General features: G+C 47.8%; 1 pseudogene; it reads left to right on the top strand.

Moving 5' to 3' along the window:
- The first annotated feature begins 2,619 nt into the window (after nucleotides 1–2,619).
- Nucleotides 2,620–7,463, top strand: LOC125547487 (annotated as a pseudogene).
- Nucleotides 7,464–8,202: the final 739 nt, after the last annotated feature.

The following is an 8,202-nucleotide window of genomic DNA, read 5'->3' as shown; positions in this document are numbered from 1 at the left end:
TTTTTTGGGTAGCACATCTTCCACCAAGTGTACCAATGCTTGCCCCATGTTATTTATTAGCAGCGGAGACAAATCGGTCATGTCGAGAAGGACCTGATGCAGGCTCGGGAGGAGGTCGCGGAAAAACCGACGAGTGTAAGAGCAACTCCAATGGGGCGACCCATTTCGTCCGTCGCCGTCCGTTTGGGTCGGCGCAGACACAAAAGGAGGGCCCAACGCGTCGACCTAAACGGACGCGCGTCCGCTTTTCGTCCGTGAGCGACTCATTTCTAGCCCATTTTTGAGCCGGATTTGCATCGGCGCGGACACGCGACGGACGCGCGCGCTCGCCTTCTCCTCTCTCCGGGCCCGCTGGTCGGTGGCACATTGGCCTCCCCTCTTACCCCCCCCCCCAGCCAACAGCAACCCTCGTCCACCTCCTTCGTCATCGAAGCCGCCGCCCATTTTTGCCGGCGACTCTGCCAGCTGTCGCCGCCTCCACATCCGTCCAGCAACGCCGCCTACTCCCCCCGTCGCCCGTCACCGTCGTTTTGCCGCCGGGGAGCAAACTGCTTCCCACCGCCGCTCCCCCCACCGCACAGCCGCCCGCAACCAAGAAGCCGCATCCTTCTTCGACGCCCGCAATTCCCCTCGCCGGCCGTCTCCTTCTTCGACGCCCGCAAGTTGTTGGACAGTTTGCCAAGGTCCATGCGCGCCGCGACTCCCCTCACCGGTCGTCTCCGTCTTCGACGCCCGCAAGCTGTTCGACAGTTTGCCAAGGTACGAAATGGACTCCACCGACGAGTTCTTTTTCCACAATTCCTTTGCGACTCCAACGATTCGTCGTCCGACGACGAGGAGGAGATATTGGTTACCGTGTTGGTCCATCACCACCTCAACGGCCAGCGGCCGCTGTTTCGTGGCTCCATTCCGGGCTCAACCGTATTAGAGAGGGAGTGGTCGGCTATGATGACTATTTCGAGTGCAAAGAGGATGCCGTTGGCTAGATTGGTTTCTCCACTTATCAGAAATGCACTGCCACCATCCGAATGCTTGCATACGGAGTGCCCTGTGATCTCATTGACGAGTACGTCCGTATGAGCGAGTCTACATACCTAGAGTCTCTGTATAAGTTCTGCAAGGCTGTTATTGCTGTGTTTGGCTCTAAGTACTTGAGAGAGCTGACAGCTGAAGATACAGCCTGCTTGTTGGCGATGAATGCCAGAAGGGGCTTCCCATGGATGCTTGGCAGCATAGACTGCATGCACTGGGAGTGGAAAAAATGTCCTTCTTGGCAAGGGCGGTATAAGAGCCATGTCAGGGCTTGCACAGTCATACTAGAGGCCGTGGCGTCTCAAGATCTCTGGATCTGGCACTCTTTCTTTGGCATGGCTGGATCACACAATGATATCAACGTGCTTCAGCGCTCGCTGGTGTTTGCTAGGCTTGCCGAAGGCAACAACCCATCGGTGAACTTTACTGTCAACGGTCACAACTACGGCAAAGGATACTACCTGGGTGACGATATCTATCCTCAGTGGACCACTATTGTCAAGACAATACCCAACCCTGTCGGAGAGAAAAGGAAAGGATTTGCCCAAGAGCAAGAGAGTGCTAGGAAAGATGTCGAGCGTGCCTTTAGTGTTTTGCAATCTCGATGGGGTATCGTTCGGTATCCTGCTAATACCTGGAGCACGTAAAAACTGTGGGAGATGATGACTGCTTGTGTGATCATGCACAATATGATCGTAGAAGACGAGCGCCCGAAACGTCTGTACGATCAAGGCTTTTAATTTCAGGGTGAGAATGTTGTGCCTGAGCATGAAGTAGCGGCAACGTTTGAACAGTTCATCCAATTTCATGAAGACATGCGTGATTGAGAAACTCATGTGCAACTGCAAAATGATTTGGTTGAGCATATGTGGGCTCATGTTGGCAACCAATAGATGTATCTATATGAACATTTTTATTTGTATTTCAGCTTGTAAAACTATACTATTTTATTCAGCTTGTAAAACTATATTATTTTATTCGGTTTATTTGACAATATGTTTAAATGCAAATCATCAATGTAAAAATTGGGCGGCCAGTCGGCCACGCCAGCACATATGAGTCGGCGCATTGAGCGCGCTGCCGACGACCCATATCAAAAACAGGACGGACATCGGACGGGCGGCCGACCCAAACGGACAAAAAACGGACGAAATCGCTATCCGTTTGGGTCGCCCCGTTGGAGTTGCTCTAAGGGGCTTTATGCTATTTTATCGACAATTTATACAGGATTTGTTTTGCTGACAAACATATTATACCGTAAAATTATTTAAAATGTTTTGTGATATATTCTATAATGATTTTACAACGAGATGGATGTTAAGATATATGCTACTAACTCTGTCATGTAATATAATAACTTTGTCCTGTAATATAAGAGCGTTTTTTACATTACAAGAGAGTAGCATTTTGCTATGTGTGGTTGTAGCTAGATGCTCCAACGCACACCCCACCTCATCTGGGCAGCTCAAATTAATTACCACGGTTGCATTTTGGAAGGATGCGACGACTCCAAGTCAAGTCAAGTCATTTCTTCCCCAATAAGAAGAGGATCCCATCTCAAGCTGCTCAGTGGATGCACATCTGTTACTCATAGAGATAGAGATAGAGACCAGACCACCCCAAGCAGAGAGCAATGGCGGATCTCGCGGTCGGGTTGGCCAAATCGGTGGTGGAGGGGGCGCTTACCAAGGCTCAGTGGGCGATCAAGGAGGACTCCAAGCTGCGGCAGAGCGCGCAGCGCGACCTCGTGTTCATCACCGGCGAGTTCCAGATGATGCAGTCCTTCCTCAAGCTTGCCGACGGCGAGCGCACCAGGAACATCGTGGTCAGGACCTGGGTGTGGCAGATCCGGGAGCTCGCCTACGACGTGGAGGACTGCATCGAGTTCGTCCTCCACCTCGACAACAAGTCCCGCTGGTGGCGCCGCCTGCTCCCGTCCTTCGTGGCGGCCGCGACGCAGCCGCTGGACGAGGCGGTCGCGGAGATACAGCAGCTCAAGGCCCGGGTCGAGTACGTGAGCTCCAGCTCCGGGAACGCGCGCTACAGCCTCATAAGCGACTCCGGATCCAAGCCCACCGACGTGCAGGTGCAGCCGGCGGCGGGCGCAACGACGTTCAACATGCTCGTGGAGGCGACGGACATCAAGAAGCATGGGGATCTCATCCAGCTCATCACCATGGTAGACGTCGGTCTGCAGGTGATCTCGGTGTGGGGGACATGCGGCGACCTCGGGACAACATCCATCATCAGAAAAGCCTACGACCGCGCGCCCAGAGATCCGCCAGGACTTCACCTGCCGCGCGTGGGTGAAGCTCACGCGTCCTTTCAATCCCCACGAGTTCATCCGGGGATTGAGATTGAGTGCGCAATTCTGTGCAAACACCTGCGAAGAATCACACCAAGAGGCACTCAGAGGCGTCCTGGCGAGGTCCGAGGCCACCCAAGATGATTACCTCAAGGAGTTTGTGCGGCAAGTCAAGGATGTGAGGTACCTCATCGTCTTGGAAGACCTGTACGTCCACCATGGGACGCTATCAGGACTTTTCTTCCAGACAGGAACAATGGCAGCAGTTCGAAATAGCAAGCTTGTGTGTGCGTGGGGCATTCGTACCAAGTAGTGGAGCTGAAGCACTTCTCTGCTGACCACTCGGTTTATGCCTTCAGAGAGGTAAAGCCTGCAACATCGTCAGTCATTTACATTCAGCAAAATTACCGCCTTAAACTGGTTTTTACATCAATTAGCACAATCACACATTCTATCATTGTCTTACTATATCAATTATCATCCGAGAGACATCTTTAAAATCTGTTCACATGTATATATTTTTTTATTTTTTTATTGGTAACAAATCTGCTGCTAGGTGACAAATTGTGTGCATCCGTGCTTCTTTCCAAGTTTGATTGCTGCAATTCTTTTCTAGGATATATAACCATTAAAAGAGAATGAATCTATACTTGACTATACGTATTTAAAATGTGTATGTAACACTATATTTCAGAGTTTATCATGTAAACATGTTGTATAACACATTGTCATATATAGAATTCACCACTAAATTGTTGGTGGTACTTGTGCACTTTGTTCGTTATTAGGTTCGAACAGAAAAGGAAAATGAACTTTATTAGTAAGCAAAAAATATTTGAAATGACCAGTTAAACTTCAGTTGCTAAGATAGCCTCAACTTCCAACTTATGGGAATTCACTTTTTCTAGCTAAAAACGTAAATGAACTTGCAGTTGGGGTTGGGGGGCATAAACTTTCCGAACAAAGGTTTTGATTTATTCTAGAAGGCTTACCCATGCTCGTCAATTTGAGTTTGGTCTCTTATTTTCAGGGATCTCAATGTAATAGACTGAAAGCCAAGGAGAGAGCAGAAGAGCAAGCAGTGAGCTTTCACAGTATTCTCACCTCTAAAAAAAATGCAGCCGCCAATTGGATGGAAAGGTACCCCATCATTGGACGTGAGTCAGAAATGAAGGAGCTTCGGCAATGTACAACATTTGCACGCTTTCACTGTTTTAATGTTATATCTGTCTCGGGAATTGCTGGGGTTGGGAAATCAACTCTCGTAAGAAACTTGTTCTGCGATAGAATTCTTAACGGGCAATTATTTGAGGCATATGGTTGGGTGGATGTATCCCATCCGTTCAATTTAAGGGACTTTTCTCGGAGCTTACTTTTGGATTTTCATTCTGAATCACTTCGAGCCAACGAGACTATTAACCATGGAACGATAAGATTCAGAAACCCCATTGGACAGTGTCGTGATTTTCTGGACCAACATCATTGCCTCATCGTTATTGATGATCTACAGTCCAAGAAAGAATGGGACTTGATAAAAGCTGCCTTATTGTCTAGATTCTCTAAAAGCGTTATCATCGCTGTTACATCAGAAGCAAGCATTGGCACATGTTGCGCGGATAAGGAAGATCGTGTATTCAATGTCAAAGGTCTTCAAGCTGACGCAGCGTTTAGTCTCTTCAACCATGAGATGTGTTCACTTCATTCACAAGAAACTTTGCTCTGTTTTAGCTTTCCTATCTGATTTCCTATTCTTACAACCATAAGTCCTTGTACATAAGACCAAGTACTGTTTTTCTCCTCCAAAATTTTGAATATACATTCAACTTTAGTACATGAAATTTCAAGACATTCCACTCTCAAGGTAAATTAATAAATTGCATAAGATCAGTTTCTATCGTAGCTTCTCTAAGAAATTGGACGTTTATTTCCATAGAAGTTGGTCGCAGATTGTGTTTGACATTGGCAATGTTCTAAAAGTGTGTTGTATAAAAGATGCTAGGATGCCTCTTATAGTAAACAAGTAGTGGTTCATTTCCTTACTCCCTAAGCATTTTGTCATTTATTATTTACGCATTGTCAACGAATACTTTCATTTATAGTTTTACATTATTATTGGAACTGAAACACCAAAATCAAATGTAATTTCTTTCCCGCAAAAAGAAAAAAAATCAAATGTAGTTTGTCTTTACCATACTAAGAATAGTCAGTTGTTGATTAATTTGAACAATAGGTGCAAAGGAGAAACCAATACTCTTGTCTGAAGCATCTCAGTGAGGAACATTCAGCGAAACTACATGAAGTTATTCTCAAGTGTGGCGGGCTACCCGAAGTACTAGTTGCAATAGCCGGTGTGTTGTCCACGAAGACAGTCACGGTAATGGACGCCATATGCTTGACTAATGACAGATTCATGCAGACGCTGGAGAGCAACCCAGAGTACGCCAGTCTACGTGGTCTAATCGGTTGGATGTATTCCTACTTCCGTAGCTGGGATTCCCTCAAGCCGCTCATCTTGTACGTATCAATTTTCGCTCGAGATGACAGCATCAGGCGGAGGCGTGTGGTCAGACGGTGGGTCGCGGAGGGCTACTCTCGGGACAGTGAAGACAAATCAGCAGAGAAAAACGGGGAGATGTTCTTCTCCAAGCTCCTTGATATGAGCATAATCCAACGACCACCGGAGTCGGTAACCACGCACACCATTGCGTTGGGTGACACAAAGACGAGCTCCTTCTGTTTAAATGGCTTCATACGTGAGTACATTGTATCACGGCCCATGGAAGAGAACCTTGTGTTTGAGCTGGAGGGTTGCTGTGATATAAGCACGGGACGCCACCTTATCATAAGGGAGAGCTGGGACAGAGACAAGATTGTGTTCCAGAGCATGGACTTGTCCAAGCTGCGGTCGCTGACGGTGTTTGGAGAGTGGAAGCAATTCTTGGTCTCTCAAACTCAAAGCATGAAGCTGGTCCGGGTGCTTGATCTGGAGAATTCATCGGGTGCAGGGGATGCCCATCTCGAGCAGATTCTAAAGCTGCTGCGTCGTCTCAAGTTCCTCTCGCTGCGAGGATGCCGCGAAATCCATTTAGCAAAAGCTGTGAGAACTCCTCTCGCTGCGAGAACGCCATGTCTTCCAGTTCCAGTGCCAAAGCTGTGTGGACGTCGCTGCCAACAAGCTGGTGTTATGGTGCCCGGAGGGATGAACAAACTGACAATGTTGCACACGCTCGGTGTTGTCAACATCGGTGCATCAGGCGGGAAGGCTGTCCTTAAAGGGCTCCAAGATCTGACCCAATTGCGCAAGCTCGGAGTGTCCGGCATCAACAGAAGAAACTGCAAGAAATTATCATCTTCAATCTCAGGCCATGTCCATCTGGAATCCTTGTCGGTGCAGGTGCAGCTGGACAAGGACAGTCAAGATTGTTTGTGTGGCATCGACCTGCCTTTGAAGGCACTGCAGAGTCTTAAACTGCATGGGCCTCTAGAGAAGTTGCCGGTTTTAAAGATCCATCAGCTTAGCAAGCTGAGAAAGTTGGATCTGGAGATGAACATGTTGACAAAGGATGACATCAAGCTCTTGGGGAGTCTATCCAAACTATTCACTCTTCGTATCAAGCTGCTCCAAGGTGGTAAGCTCCGTTTTTGTGTGGAAGAGAATGGACTTGAGTTGCCCACTTATCAAGAGGTCAAGGTCCTCGAGATCGCATTCAACTCCAGCTGCGATGTTACCTTTGGGACTAGCACAATGAGAAGCCTTGAGCTGCTCAAGGCTGACTGCTGCAATGGGTCTTCAGTGCACTTCACTGGCCTGAATAATCTAGCTGAACTCAAGCTACTCTCGCTCGAGGGTTGTTGTGACAATACACTCAAGGAAGAGATGCGAAGCCAAATTGCGCAACATCCAACGAACCCGGTTTTCAAACTGGAGGAATAGCCACGTTCGTCCTGAATCGTCATTGTATTTCTACTTGTAGCTGTTCGTTTCTTTTAGCTAGCCTTTCCACCCCGCCTACTCCTTGATCCACTGATTTGTTTCAGTGGGAAAGTTGAATGTACACACACACGTGTAACTCTATCTTGCCAATGAACGCTTAGCAAAGTATGTTTGTTTTGCTGCTTTTGTATGTTTCAGCGAGGTTCGTTAGCAAACTAGTGTATGTCAGTCCAGAGCCCTGTCTTGAAAATTTGAGAAAAGAAAAGAATCTTCAAATGTACCCTGCTGTGTGTATGCGTGTGCTACCTCTGAAGAATCTACCATTTGTGCTACAGTCTGATCCATCGTCTTGTGACCACAACTTACAGATTTAATCTGCCTCTGAAGAAATATCTTACAGTTCAGTCAACCCAAATGGCATGTTGCAGCTGCTCATGTACCATCGCCGCCCGCCCATGCCAGAACCGTCTATAACAGCAGCTACATTTCCAACTATAACATGCAACCATTTATTTGTAGGGAAGGATAAGCTAGGGAAGTCTGATCCAGCACTCCAGAGGTAGTTTTTGAGATTGACCAAGTCATCATAGACGTCTCGTAGTCGACGGGAACATCTCCTCTCACTGAACACGCATCGCGAGAATTCCTAAAATAAATCCAGCGGGTCGTGGAGGTCGCCTAGGTTCTTCGTGCAGGAGCTGGGGTAGCGGGCGGCGTGGAACGAATCCACTACTCCATTGATGCCATGGCAACGCGAGGGGTTCCTTGGCTGCGGCGGCGGCCCAGCCCGTCGTGTCGGCAGTCGGGACAGATCTTGCGTTTTCGGTTCAGTGTGGCTTTGGGACAGCGAGATGGGTCGGGACAAATTTAGGAATTTGTAAATTACATCCACGTTTACAATTTTTTCTATGAGGGATATTTATGTTATTAT

The sequence above is a fragment of the Triticum urartu genome, chromosome 3 (genome assembly GCF_003073215.2).
Source record: "Triticum urartu cultivar G1812 chromosome 3, Tu2.1, whole genome shotgun sequence".
Taxonomy (NCBI): Eukaryota; Viridiplantae; Streptophyta; class Magnoliopsida; order Poales; family Poaceae; genus Triticum; species Triticum urartu.
The sequence above is the reverse complement of the archived record's forward strand: the minus strand, read 5'-3'. Positions and strand labels throughout refer to the sequence as shown.